The sequence below is a fragment of the Etheostoma cragini genome, chromosome 21 (assembly GCF_013103735.1).
Source record: "Etheostoma cragini isolate CJK2018 chromosome 21, CSU_Ecrag_1.0, whole genome shotgun sequence".
Lineage (NCBI taxonomy): Eukaryota > Metazoa > Chordata > Actinopteri > Perciformes > Percidae > Etheostoma > Etheostoma cragini.
Window position 1 is genome coordinate 7,268,362 of NC_048427.1, and position 15,568 is coordinate 7,283,929.

Genomic DNA, 15,568 nt, shown 5'->3' on the forward strand with positions numbered 1-15,568 from the left:
ACCACATTGTTTTATGACTAATCCCAACCCAACTTTAGTCAAAGCGTGAAACGGATTTTCTTTTAGTCAAACTGGTTTTTATAAGCCCTACAAACTGGGAGTGTGCAGTGCAATAGATGAAGACTTACATTTTAACTGATTTCACACACAGCAGTCCAACATTATGGAAGTGCATTTCTAAATGTGCTTTAATTGATTAAATGAAGAATCAAGCAAATGTTTTATTAAATGTTAAACAGAAACCATTCTGCTACTTTTCTCTGATGTATTTTTTTGTATTGATTCCAGCTTCTGAAATGTGAGGATTTGCCTTCTTTTTGTCTATTTCATATTATTGTTAATCAACAAAAGTTTATATAATATAGTAATATTTCAATGCCACCTTGGCATTTTTCAAAAATCCTTTTTTTGGATTCTGCAGGCCCGGCTACTAATTGATTAATCAAACAATAATAACAATAGTAATGATACTGATTAGTTGTTAATGAATGATCACTGTAGCAGCATCTCTATTGTGTGATGTGATGTTTTTTAAACAAGCATTATTATGTTTGTGCCCCTCGGTTAACTGGAGGCAGTGTTATATTTGCTGCATGTCAGTGTTGCAGTGATCATGTTATTCCTCTCAGTGTATAGCAGCAAAGGAAACATGTTGTCAACCCCCTTGCCTCTTTCTCTCTCTGCACTGTCTCCCTCTGTCTCTCCCACTTCTTCATTGCCCATGGCCTGAGGGAACAGTTGGCTTTCTGAACACTCTTCCCCCTTTGTGAGCACACATTGATTGGCTCTCCGCTCCCCTAAAAGCAGAGCAGCATGGGGTGCCGGCAGCCAGCTTTCTGCTGGTGCTGCTCAAAAAAAGTCTAAAGGAAAAAACAAGGGGAGGAAATCATCAGGAGGCTTCACCACAACCTGTCAAGGTATGTCTGTTCTCTTTCTATCTGCCTCTCCCGCTGTAATGAGAATCAATGGGGGTGATCGCAATTCCCTCATGTCTTTTTGTCAAATGGAGTGCAATAGTTGTCTCCTGTTTGCAAAGCCCTGTCCTCATCCTCATTGCCCTGCTGATTCCCTCCATCGTTTGCAATCCTATTGGTTGACTAAACTTCACTGTCCAGTCTGCAATGCTGTCACCAGGTCACAAACAACCCCCCCCCCCCCCCCCCCCCCCCCCCCCCCCCCGCCCCTTCATATCAATATAACACAGTTCTTTGGGGAGGGGTAAAACTGAAAGCCCAAAAGCTGTCATTTGCAGCTATAATTTAAGTCACATTTTCGTGTTTCAGCGAAACAAAGTAGAGCAAAATATGCCAGCACAGCTCCTGGACATCGCAGTAAATAGACCCCTGGGAATGCATGACTCCAACACTATCTCTCTCCATATTTTGGGACATACCACCGAGCAGCATGAGCTCTCTGTCCACGGCAGAGTAAAGTGTGTTCTGTGAACACATTTGGACTGGAACAAAGCCAGCGGTTGGTTGGTTGAGGAGGATGTGGGCTGGTCTCCGGAGCCTGTCGGTTGTTCATTCATACACCAGGTGGAAACTGTAAATGAAATCGCATACATCTCCCTGACTACACTTTCAAAGATCACATTGTGCTGCTTTTCTGTAAGGGGGCAGCAGGACGTGCGGGATGCAAGTCCAGCATTAACAATGTGTTTTGTAATTCTTTGAAAAAGGGTTTGTTTACACGTTGCAAATGCAATCTCAAGTGAAGAAAAGAACAAGTGAAGACATGCAAGACTATTTACTTAGTTGAAACTTGGGTCTTAAACAAAAACTTCATCTAACTCATTCAGATATAACTCACAAAATCAGGCAGCATTGTTTTTTCTGCGTCCAAACCTACAAATCTGATGCTGTTCTGTACAGTCCATTCATCTTCATGACAGCCATCTGCTCCACGACCTAGGCTACTAGACAATATGGGCTTTTAAGGGGTGCTACACTGAAATGAACAAACCATGGACCCCGATGGAAAGGAAGTTTTAGTGTAATGCTATTATCCAGCATGCTTTGAGAATAACAAGCGGGGAATTATCAGGTTATCGTAAGTTATCGATCAACCCTGTCTCCTAAAAATGACGTTCAAATCCGGCATCCTGAGTATGATCAGTTTCAGATACAAACACATTGTTGTTATGGTTGGGGAAAGATTGTGGTTTTACATTCATGTCACCACATTGGTATTTTTAAATCTTCTAAGTTGCCACAAGCGTGTTTAGCTGGGGGAGACTGCAGAGCTGGGTGATATCTTTCTGTAGGTTCATCATTACGAGCATCCCCTTTTACATTACACAGTTATTTTTCACCCATTGTTGATGTAAAATAATGAATAAGTGCAGTTTTATTATCAGCAAAGTGATTCCCAATATCCACCTCTAAAGCTTTGTGGTTTCTAATCCACCTCTGTTGTCCGAAGAAGTCAACATGGGTTGAGTACAGAAACTTAATTTAGAAAAAGCTAACGAAGGAACCCATGTAGGCTACATTTTGCTGTGGTTTGACAGTGTTAACCACCACACCAGCACACACAATTACGAATCCTACTATGAACACGCCAAGAACCCCCCTTCAACAGGACTTGATTGGTTGGGGTTAGGCAGCTCGAGTGGTTAAGGTTAGGATAGCCGATTGATTGGACAGGGGATAGGACCTGTACATGTAGGCGTGGATGTCTGGCCAATAGTAGTGTGTGAATGCTATTAGAGGGCGGGTCTTGGCGTGGCCGTAGTGGGATTCATAAGTTTGCCACCAGCACACCCCTGGCAGTAAAGCATGTTGGGTAAATATGATGTCACATTAAGTTTGCACTGTTGAACATGACCTGAGTCTGATTTAAAAAAACAAAAACACTGAGTCTCCTTGACCCAGTTGTGATGCAGAAAAACTCCCATCTATATTTGGACCAGTGTTTCTGTCTCGCTTTGGCGTACATCACAGACGTCACATGTTTTGAGAGAGAAGGTGTCACAACACTGTGATCACAGGTCTGACAGGGTGATCCCTTTCAAAAAATCCCAATGGAAAACTACAGGGAAGATTTTACAGCATATTGGTCCGCTATTCTGTAGAACATTTTGAAAGTAGATGAAGTAACATTTTTATATTATTGGGTGAAACATGCATCGCTTCTTTAAATTTGAAATGTTTTTCTAACTGACCTGGAATTTTAACTGTTGTAGCTCAGACCAGGAAAAGGACAAGTTTTGTGACTCACATAATTCACATTACAAGAAATTTGCCTCAAAAACACATGTAGTTCCTCCAGCTGAATGTGACAAATTGGTGAATGGGAGCTATTTTAAGCTATTTAATAGGCGACAATTAAGGAAGTGGGAGCATCAAACGGCTGCACTTGAAATTAGCTGTATGGTATGAAATATAGCTCTAATCTTCTACAGTACGCTTTCATTTCAAACAAACGTTAGCATTTTGTCTCATACTCAAATAGAGTTTTGGCTATGAAAAGAACCTTTTTAAACACGGGAAGCCAATTAGTAAATAAAAACAGATTCTACCTTATGTGTACTTCAGCAGCTGCAGATTCTAAAGTTTTTTGGCTGATTAGTCTTTAATTAGACCAAATCATTAGTGATAGAAGCAAAACATTAGTTTTTGTTCTTTGTTTACTCTCTTTTAAATAAAGTAGCTTTTTTGTATAGATGTAAGCTGTTTATTGTATTGAACGCACATGGCTTAATTGCTTTATTTAACGAACAGCTCAATAAATGAATGGGGCTTTGGAATCCTGAAATCAAAAGTTTGCTCCTGCATCCTGATGCAACTGCTGTGAATCACAATAACCTAAAGTTTTCCAATCTCTGTTAGAGGGAAATGTTCACATTAGCCAATGCAGGGATGGCTTACGATCCTGGAACCGGCTGAAATCAATGCTTCCTGTCACCTTTTAGCAGGACAAATGGCGCCTATTGTTCCAGCCTATCCCTCCCCCTTAACTTATAGACAGCTGGGGTGGATGCACAGGCCAGAAAGCAGGGACTCAGAGGACTCAACCAGCAGAGGGGATCACTTATATGGTGACTTTTGCTAAGAGCAAAAACATTTTGTGAGAAAAAACTTCACTGTGACCTATAATCACATCCCATCTTTGAAGAGTCAGAACACGCAGGGTGGTGTGTTTCTGACTTCTGACATGGGGTGATTCCAAACAGGCCACAGTGGCAGCCCCAGGTCAGTGTGTGTGTGTGTGTGTGTGTGTGTGTGTGTGTGTGTGGGGACTGGAGTCTGGATGCTGCTTGGCACAGTCATGGCTCCTTGACGTCAGCGCTCAGCCCAGACTGCTGCTGCTGCTGATGCCGCTGCTGCTCTCAAACATGTCTTTGTTATTCAGAGCTTTCCATCAGAGAGCGGCGACCTGCAAAACACGGAGGGTGGCGTCAGCTCCGAGGAGGATCATGGGATGGAAACGCGCGCATGTGCATGCGTCAATGCGCTGCTGTGAGGCAGTGCACGTGTTAGTTGTTGTTTAACACGCTATAATTTATTAAATAGTGGATGTTTATTTTATATTTATACATTCAGATAATAAATTGACTGAAGACTCATGATGATGCTATTGTCAATACCATACCTAATATCAGTATCCTACAATATTGTATTTTTATACTGTAGTTATTTTTCTTTTACAATTATAATAATAATAATAATAATAACAACAATTGTTATTGTTGGTATCCTTATTTATTATTATTTTACTTTCCATATTTTTACATTTTTGTTTAAAAAAAATATTTTCTTTTATCCATTATTGGTAGCCCATAGCCTAATTAAATATAGGCTTACTTAACTTAGCCTACTTACACTTAATTTAGCGTACTACTGTTATATTTAAGATTATTTATCATAAAGTAATATTAATAAAACACATTTTTACTATTATATTTATGTAAACAGAGTATATATGTATTTATATAAACATAATAGTAAAAAACATGTTTTTATTAATATTACTTTATGATAAATAATTCATTTTTAATGGCAATAAATTGGCCTAACCAATGCCTATTTGTCGTTAAGTTAACTCAATCATTAAAGCTACAAAATAAAACACCCAGCATGCCCAATTTCCATTTTAACGTGTGGGCCCACTTGTCAGCAATGTGTTGCCTATTTGCTTTTAGAAAAATCCCCTCAAATCAAAAATAATGACCACGCAATTATGGAATGCCGTTTTCTTCAATGTTAAATAAACAGCAGATCCAGTGCAGGCAGATGGCTGCTGGCTGAGCGACCATCCGGCTCCACTCCCGGCTCTCTGCTGACGGCGTTTCCGCGTCAAAATCCGCGACACATTTTGTCAGCAGCCACCGAGCATGGGTCCCTTCGGTAATAGAATAGCCAATGTAATTTGACACTTCAACTTACTGCGCTCCCTCCGAGTCTACTCAGTTACTCACCCACTGACGTTGAGCCCATTCTCAGTGGCCGTGAGGGGGGAAGATATTTAAAAAACAAGAGCCGAAAATTACCGAGGACTTTCTTCGCTTAATAACCCGGTGAGTAACTGCAAACTTAACGTTGCTTGTTCCCGGTGTCGCGCTGCGAGCCTCTTGTCTCGGGAAGGTTTTGTTTCCACTTTGGCTCAGATTGTTTCTCAACAATAGAGTGACCACTTCAACTGGCACTGTGGAGCACGTCGGAGCCTGTAATAATAAACCGCATCTTTTGATTTACTATCACGCTGCTCGGTTCCGTCGGGATTGAACCGGGCTGTTGAGCAGGTTGTGCATTTCGTTAGTAACAGATGCCGCGTTGATCTTCCAAAGCGTTGGGGCTTGGAGGCTACATTGTAGCAGCATGTATGCATTTTGCTTGCAGAATGAATCATGCCGCGGTGCTTGTGTGTGTGTAGCCTATGTATGTGTATGTGTGTTCGTGCGTGCGTGCGTACTAGAGGTAGCTCTTGCTTTTTACCTTCTGGCTTCTGATGTGCACAAAGCACATGTTTTGTCTAATGTGGGTTTATTGGTGCTCCATGCAGCCTGCAGAAGGACTGTGGACCTGGCAAGACAGCGGTCACTACACTGTTGCGTGGATTATTCATTAAATGTCATGTCAGATGTTTTATTTTGGAAGTTGCTTGACATGAGCAGCGCACGTGTATACGCTACTATTAAATAGCAGTGTATTTATGTCACAGCCTTAGAGTTATCTGGCTGCTGTAGCTTCGCAAGGGTTTAACAAGTTGACTCCCCGAATTCCTGCTGTCTGAACACGGAACCAGTTTAGATTGAGGGGGGCCTCTCACATGGACATGGGTTCATTTTCACTTGCTGGACATCTGTCCAAAAAGCAAAAAGCATGGCTAAGTTGAAAAAAGTAAGCTAGACTCAGCTCCCCGACCTGCCTCCTAGCCACTTTCAATGAAAGAGATTGAGAGTATTGTCCCATATATGTGTATGTATGTCTGTGTGTATGCACTGTACTTCTGCTTCTGAAAATCTCAATGTGGGAGCATCAAGCGAGTAAGCAAACGCATACAAAGACACACACACACACACACACACACACACATGCAGATGTTTCTCATCTTTTTCTGGTGAGATGTCCAGGAGAGCTCTTCCTGTTTTTGTTATGTTGTTGAAAAGTTCCTTCTCCTCATGCTGCAGCATCCAAATTTGTCCCGCGCAGCAGACAGTTTGGACCCAGCTGCTGAGGGTTGTGTAAAACGTCTGTGGTGACACCAGTTATTTAGCAGCCTCAGTTGCTTGTTTATATTTCATGTCATGCAATCTGAGGGTCTTCTTGGGTTTAAGAGCTGCTGCCGACAGGCTTCTACACTTAGCTGGTTTGAAAAATTTCAGATATAGGGTCATGATGATGATGATGTTAATGATGTCAAACTTGGACTTGCACGTGGTCCTTTGATTGCTCTTTACTCTGCATGGGTCACCTTTCAGCTCATTTACAAACACTCAATGGCACGTGTGATTAAACGCCGATTGAGCTCTGCTTGTGGAGGGAAACTTCAAACTTTCCCTGGCTTCCTTCATAGATTACGGTGGTGTGTCAGACAGAGGAGGAGGTTTTCTGTCCTCTCTCTCCTCCCTCCCAGTCACCCCTCTGTGGGGCCCCCAGGTTGGACTCCTGAATAACCATGGGGCAGACCCCACCAGGCTGACCTTCTTCTATTCAAGTTGAGGATGTTGAAACACCAGCCGTCAAACAAAAGCCACATTGAAACGGAGAACTGCAACCCAGCACGTGTGTCTGGGCGCTGAAGTAGACTATTTATTAACTCTGAGTTTCCTCCTGACCAGTGAGAGGCGTCAGCACACAGAGGGGCAGAATCAAACTGTAAAAGGACGTTGAGCTGCCTTTGACATAGATTAGGGAACCCATAAATAGGTACAATAAAGAAAGCTTTACCTTTCATTTGTAAATCAAATTGCGTATATCTCTTAAAAAGCTGTAGCAAATCTCTTTCTGTCTGGACTGCAGCCAGCCTGAGGTCTGTGTGTGGCACTGTGGATGGACACCGGCAACACATTTTCAGGGCAAGGTTGGAGGTTTTGCTCTCGCCTATCCACCCACTTGACGAGGTGAGAGTAAAAGTGGAAGTGGAGTAAAGGAAACTGGAAATGGCTGTGTCACATGGGAAATTATTCAACTCTCAGACCAGAGAGGACACACAAGAGCCCTCATTACCTCCAGCAGTATGCCGGCCAGCCTGTGAGGAGAGCGGTGTCTCTTAACTAGCCACACTGACCTTCTGAAGTATTATCTGTACACTGCATCCAATGCTCCTTTTGTCTTGAAAATATTCTTGATTCACATCAGTGTGCTGTGTCATTTGACACCCACACAGTAATGAGATAAATAGTGGTTTGTCAAAAATTATTCCGGTTTCTCTCCTCAAACCCTCTCCCTATGGTTAGCAGCCTTTAACCAACGCTTAAGTAGCTTGTAAACAGGGCTGTTAGATGTGTATACTGTCATAATTTTATTGATTCTTCTTGGGAATTCCTCTTGCGGCGAACATCTCCTGCGTACGGATCGCCCTCTAAAGCTATAACAGGAAAAAAGCGAGCGAGTAGGCGACCGACTGCTCTTCCTCCACGTCAGAGCCTGTGGAGGGTTTGTGTTGGTTTTGCTCAAGGTCCTTTATGTGTTGTCTTTGCTCAAGAGAATAAACTCCTGGAATGAATCACTGTGCTGGTATGGCTATTTCCAATGAGTTAGGAGAGTACAGGGCAAACGTGGAGCTGGCTGAACAGAAAGTGTGTCAGTGGCCGGTTGTAGTAGCTTAATCAGGAGGTTTGCTTTGGTGTCTAAAACAGCACTTGGGTCTCAGTAATCCTATAAATATGTTACTTGAGAGTGATCACAACACTGTAGAGGGTTATTTTGACAATATCCGGCAGTGAGATTCTTTTGGATACATAGTGTTGGAAAGTAAATAGGGAAATATTGTGGTTTTGGACATTTGTTTTGGAACTATAGTTACTTTGTGGATAAAGATTTAACATGCAAAACTGATGATCGTTTGAAATGTGTTGCAGTTTTCTAGATTATACCTAGTGTTTCCCAACCCTTAAGGCTTGTGAAGATAAGATAATGTCACTTGTCAAGATACTATGTTACTGAAAACGTTAATAAAGCGGATACGAGTGCTCGACAGTGTGCAGGATTTTGGGAGGATTTTGGTATTTTCACAGTCAGTCAGAAAGACTTTCATGGAGTGCAAGAATGCTGTTGTGAGTGTCTCTGGCTTGTGAATCCTTTCAAATGATGCAACATGTATTTGCAACCCATTGTCACAAGTTGCAGGAGTTTCAAACCAAGAATGGCTTCCCCCTTCTAACTTCAGACTGATCTCATTTGAGCATGACTATCCAATATATGTTAGAGAAGTCAGTCAGAATAAATATTACTATGTAAAAATAAGTTTGTCTTTCTTTCCAATCCTGTTATTCATATTGAGACTCTTCAGATTTGCACCCCTTGGAGGGTTCCTGACCCCTATGTGTTGAACCACGGTTAAACTTCCCATCAGTAAACTGTAAAGTAGTTCATTATTTATCTTCACTTCAAGCAGTTAGAGCATTCAAATGTTGCGTACATGAGTAAGTACCTAAGTACGATTTGCTGCTAACACCTCTGTAATTTGACCTGCAATGTAGTATTTTTACTCTGTGGTATTGGTAGTTTTATTCCAGTAAGGTATCTGAATAGCCCTGCAACAACAAAAATTATTTTCATAGTTGATTAACCCGTTGATTTTTTTCTTGATTAATCGATTAGTTGTTTGCTCTATAAAACGTCAGAAAATGGTGAAAAATGTAGATCGGTGTTTCCCAAACACCCAAAATGACGTCCTCAAATGTCATGTTTTGTCCACAACTCAAAGATATTCAGTTTACTGTCACAGAGGAGGGAAGAAAGTATAACATATTCCCATTTAACAAGCTGGAATCAAAGAATTTGCACTTGTCTATTGCTCAAACCAACTAATTGATTACCAAAATCGTAACTATAACTAATCAATTGATCAATTAATCGTTGCGGCTCTATATCTGGATACTTTGTCCACCGCTCAGAATAACAAAACAAGCATTCCATTTACATCTTAACACCGTATTCTTCCCACAAGTGTAATTCTGCATTCCTCATGTGTGTGTTTGTGATGATTTGTGTCGCTCCACCTCGGTGACACAGAGCTGCAGTAACGTGTACTGTGCAAGATATCCACTGAGGGGTTTTATGATAGAGAGAATGGCCAGACTGTACCTGTCAGCTTGACTGTTGACTGTTAATATGAAGCTTCTATTTTCAAAACACAGCTCAGGGAAAGGGAATCTCTCTCTCTCTTTCTCTTTGTGTGTGTGTGTGTGTGTGTGCGTGTGTTGGGAGTGACGCCAGACCACACTTCATTTAATCATGTTAGAGTGTGCAACCACTTTGTGCATATTTTCGGTTGCATTGGTGATAGGAGTTGTTATTGTACAAACTGTACGCACGGAGAGCGGGGCCTGACAGAAGGGATGACAGTTTGATGGAGAGAAGAAATAAAGCCCTCATTTTAGGTTTTGAGATTTGTTAAATTGTAGATTAATTTCAGCTTCATGACCAAAATATGGTGATAAAAGTCAGATTTCTGTCGCTGCTGCAGCTTGTGAAATGTGTTAAGAAATTTGAAGCAACAACATATGAGACCACTTTAAAGTTGAGCCGGTGGAAGGATGACCATTGTACATATTAGCATTGGGTTTGAACGTGTCCTTCTGGCTTAATCCCACTGTTGACTCGTCTGCTAAGTACTGAGTGTGTTATTTTTGCTCTTTTTAGGGAGCCCCTCTCTGCATAATCTCACTTAATCTAATCTATCCCCCTTTATAATAGACTGGGAACGATGTGACTTCATAGAAAAAGCTTTAGTGTAGATCCATACCAAACAGATTTGTGTGTCGGCTACTTCCCCAACCCCTCTAGCAAAGCTCTTGTGAAAATGCAAGTGACCTCCGCGCCCCTTGTTAGTCTGAACAATAGGCCTGTCTCCTGTTACAGCTGCAGCCATGCTGGAGGGGAAGTTAGCCAGAATAGAAAACTCACATCTCGTGATTAATAGGTCTAAATACTGTATGTTTGGCTTGATCTCACGCCTGCTTGGTACACCAGGAAAATTCCCTCTTTATTTTAAATATCAATTATGTGCGTTTTGTCTGTAAAATGCTGAAAAATGCGTTAGGATTTCTCACATCCCAAATTGACTTCTTGAAATGTCTTGTTTTCTCTCACCAACAGAACAAAACCCAAATATATTCTGCTTACCGTCAGGTATTAAAAAGGAAAACTTTACATATTCGCCATTGCAGACGCATGAACCAAGCAAGCAAAGTTTTGCTTAAAAAAAAGACAAAAAGGATTTCTCAATTATCACATGCCAATTTACTTCTTGTCAATTGGCAGATGAACTAATTGATTAATGCTTGCACCTGTAGCAGGATTTGTTGTTTATACTCAAAGTGACTGACAGAGTTCTGGAAGATATGGATGGATGAATGTGGATGGATTGTTCAATTAACTGTTTCTGGTTCTAGCTTCTTAAATACGAGGATTTGCTGCGTTTCTTTGTTATTTCACTGTGAATTGAATGTCATTGGGTTTTGACTCTTGATAAATGTTGACCAAACAAGTAAAATAAAGACATCACAGTGTGCTCTGAGAAGTTGACTGTTTTAGACTTAACGATTAATTGAGCAAAGTAAGTTAAATCAGAAATTTAAATGCAATGAAAATACACATACAATACACTTGCCATGAGCAAGGTTTGGGAGTTAGACAACGACATGATAGTTGGGAGGGAGAAAAACCTAGATTAAATCTGGGAGTCTTAACCCGCAATGGATATAATTGGAGCTTTTGAGGCCCACAGAAAGCGCAGACTCATGCATGTTGAATGTGACATGCTGTGAAAAACATAAGCAGATGATGTCACAGCGTAGCACAGCAGTGTTAAGTGTAAATGAAAGGCTCTGAATCATGAATAACATCCGGCTTCTCCAAAGTCTCAGCTTCTATAAATTAAACAAGGTCCAACCCAGGGACCATGAAGGATTGTCAAGTCTTGCAGCATGGGATAGTGTTGCATGGCAGACATGTTGGTCCTCTTCATATTTCAGCATATAGACAGAGAAACTAGCAGCTGCTCTGGAAATGGGAAAACGTCTCAAGATGTTTGATCTCGTTATTAAAAAAAGAAATAAATAAAAAAAGTGCACTTGAAAGACTCCTGGGGGGGCGGGGGCATCACAATGTCTAGTATGCGCTCTGGAGTTTTTTTTATTATTATTTATTTAAATTTAGGAGAGAGATCCACACCTCTGATGAGTAATGAAGGTGATTCTGAGCAAGTGTTGGAATTACATTCAACAGAGCCCGCAGGGGTCCATATCTCATTGTTCTCTGACAGGGAAAATTAACTGGGATTTACTAATACACAGGGAACGTCCCCCCCCCCTATTTTCTCTCGCTCTCAAAGAAAAGGTCTTTGGGTAATCTCTTTCCCCGGCAACACCACCCCTCTCTCCTCAATACCTCCCCTACCCCTTCCACTCCACCCCCGAACACAAATGTCAAATGCTTTCAAGTTTGCTATCAAGATGTAAAACATAAGTAGATAAAATCCCCGACATGTTGCACAGTTTCTCCTTCGTCTCTTGCCTTATGCCGACACACACAAGATTCTGTTTAAATATTGTTTTGCATTCTCACCTGTTCACCAAGTCCTTTTTACAGCACTTCAGAACTTGGGATGTATTATCACAAGTTATGATTTCTGCTCCTTAAATGTGAGGATTTTCTGCTTTTCTCTGTTTTATATATTGCTAAACAATGAATCTTTGGCTTTAGGACTTTTAGCTAAGTAGAAAAAAAGCTATTTGAAGACGTCATCGTGGGCTCTGGGATTCACTGACAGGCTTTTCATCACTATATTCTGCCTTGCATCAATTATTAGACTTCAGTAGAAGAAGCTGCTATATTGTTTTAATTCTGACTGATCATGGAAATACTTCAAATAACCAGGAGCTCAAACTTTTGTGTTGCTAAGAGAAAGAAGCTGATCGATTAAATTCTTTTTCAGAGTTGTTTGTGTACCTCATAACTCAACGTCAGGTTTGGTCCCCTCTCTGATAAATACAAACATAAGTGTGTGAAACAAACTCTCTTTCTAACAGCAGCAATTGTTCATTAGAAGTGGCTAGAGGATCCTTTCATTTGTACAGAAGCTCCCAGAGCCCAATGGGACAGCATCTGTTAACTGAAGTTCAGATTCATGACTTTTCTCTCCCGCTCAAACAAAATGGACTAACTGATGATGAAGCGCAGACAGCAGTAACACCACACCCACAGCCTGTGTGTCAGCTTACACTGCACCTTCAATCTAACATAGTGTCTCTGTGCGGTCGGTTGCCCAGGTGCAAGCCATGCATCACAGACCAGAGCTGATACACTAACGTGACAGCTGTGAGCAGTTAAAGAAGACCATGACAGGAGTCTCGGCCCTGGATGGGATGCCATACAGTAACCCTTTAGCATCCAATTGATGCATTGTGGGTAAAAACTAGCCCTCCTTTTCTGTTCAACTTCGTACTCTTTTCAGTAACAGCAGTATTTCTCTTCAACCCGTTCTTATTACCAACTCATAAAATACTGACGCTTCGTCAATGGCTCTCAGCGTCGCAAATGACGCAAAAATCCCCCTTTAGCATCTGTATGGAACGCACCGGGCATAGCTGCATCTTCTGACGTAGTATTAAAGCTACATTGTGTAACGTTTGTAGTTCATTGTCAAAATTGGTGTTGTCCGTTCACAAAACTGTCATTTTTTATGAATATTGACCACCACCATCAATTTCAAGTATTCCTAATGGCTTGAAATTTTACATTTCCACTTTCATGAACTGGGGTAGACTGTCTATACTCATTTGCCATCTTGAAATGCGTTAGCCGGTAAGGGACATACAAGCTATACCGCTCCGCCTTTCGAGTTTTCGACTCACAGCTTCTTCTAATGGATATTGTTGCTTCCCGGCTCAACAAGTTTGAAGAAGGAAGCGCGGATAACCACATGAATTCAAAACCCAAATTTCAGGAACAGGAGTCTTCTTCTTCGGCCAGAAAAAGAAAACCGACTTTGAAAAGAGCACTGGCGTCATCAGAAAAAAGAGTGAACATTGGAGCGGCTTTGGATGCACACTCCAAATTCCGACTACTTAATTATCCTCCGGGTCGCTGCAGTCTCTTTTTCTTTTTCTCTCCTTTCCATCAGGTGGCGCAGGTGCCCGCTCGTTGGGTGAAGCACGCGTCCGCGCCACTATCTGACATGCACTCCAACCAACAGTGCGTGACGGCTACCATAGCTGCAATACGTACTTTGAACAGCGTGGAGACTGAGAGTTGATTGCGATATGTGATCTCAACGCTAGATGGGGGAAATTCTTACACAATGTAGCTTTAAGAGAAAATGGATGTGTGTAAAATGTACATTTTGCCACCCCGCCCACGATCTCTTTCTTGAACCTAAATGTCCTTTCTTGTGCCGCATGTCAGTTAAACCCAGAGCTTAAAAAAGTGATGCCAAGTGTTTCAGCCAAGCACATCTTTATATGACACTAGAGACTCTTGACCAAGAGTCTCTTTTCAATGCGATGGGAGTGAGAATGTGTTGTTCTGCTGTCTATCCTGGATAAAAGTCCATAGATCTGCCTTGAATTCTTTGTGATTTTACCATATTTGTATGTGCTTGTTATATTTTGTAATCAGCACTGGTTAATTAGGTTTAGAGCATGTTTTTATGAATGAATACATTGAACCTAGCACCTTGATCCTTAAATTTAGACCCCTTTTTCAGTGCCAAAGTAACACAGGGGATTTATTTTATTTAGATAGAGACAGTGCATAGTAATGGACATTAGTACAAGTACACAATGTAAATGTGCTAGAGTTAGCAGCATAGCTAATTTTCATCTATTGTCCCTAGGCAGATACATAAAAACAAAAACATTGTCTGTAGTGTGAACAGGAACTGCTAGTAACCATGGACTGTATATAAAGATGGATGACACATGACAGATTTGACACAATGTAAACAAACATAAAGACATAAAAAACTGGGCTTAGTTGTATCCCCCAGTTCTTATTTAGCCATTTACACTGTTAATGCTTAAGGCATAGCACATCAACATGGTTCTTATATTCCAGGACAAACTCTTCTACCATTTGTGTACAGACACGTGCTGTGTGTTAAATACTTGTGGATACACAGGCAAAAAGAACTGTTTAAATGTTTTGTTATAGAAGTTGTCCTACAATATGTATAGTACAATTCATATAAGAGAATGTCTTAGTACCTTAACTTATTACCTTATTCTGAACATACTACTAAATGGCATGCCCAGGGTTCAAAGGGTTAACAGCTACTAGGGACTATGTCTATAAGTGATTGTGAGTGTTTTCAGGAAATAAAACATGCATTTGTGTATTGACCCAGTGTGTAAAATGATGGCTGGTGGCCACGTGCGATGCCGTCCCAGCGGTGATTTTAAATAACTCTTCTGTAAACACGTCCTGTCTGCTTCATTATGTTCCCTCGTCCGGTGGCTGGCGAGCCGTCCTGTCTTCAGCCGTGGCTTTGGGGAAATGAACAGAGACAAGACAATGTTTTCACACACTATAACGACTACTACTGCTGCAAATTAATTAAAAATTAATTGGGAAGTGTTGTCTCAATGTAAACACACAGCGAGACACACTCCTATTTATACATGCAGATTGCATAAGCTCTTTTCTAACAGGGCATTCTCATTTTGTCAATATCAAACAGAGAGAAGCTGCAACTGACCAGATTAATTTCACACACACATATAATGCACCCCTACTTCTTCTTGGCAAACTGTGTGTGGCCCAACGGGTCCAACGGCTTACAAAAATGTTGACGGCGGACGCTATTTTTGACCATCTGCTCTAAAAGGAGGGCATGTTTGAGTCACACACGCTGTGGTGTGAGGCTGTGCCTGTGATGTGCCTGGCATGTAGAGAGA

The 15,568-nt window shown here is 41.3% G+C and overlaps 1 protein-coding gene across 5 annotated transcripts in view; it reads left to right on the forward strand.

Moving 5' to 3' along the window:
* Positions 1-5,272: 5,272 nt before the first annotated feature.
* Positions 5,273-15,568, forward strand: part of LOC117936702 (zinc finger MIZ domain-containing protein 1-like) — a 107,186-nt gene continuing 96,890 nt past the window's right edge. For 2 of the 5 annotated variants that reach the window (XM_034860022.1, XM_034860023.1), the window contains exon 1: positions 5,273-5,521. The gene's annotated coding sequence lies outside the window, so the exon portion shown is untranslated. The remainder of the gene's footprint in view (positions 5,522-15,568) is intronic. The other 3 variants (XM_034860024.1, XM_034860025.1, XM_034860026.1) reach the window with 2 other exon arrangements.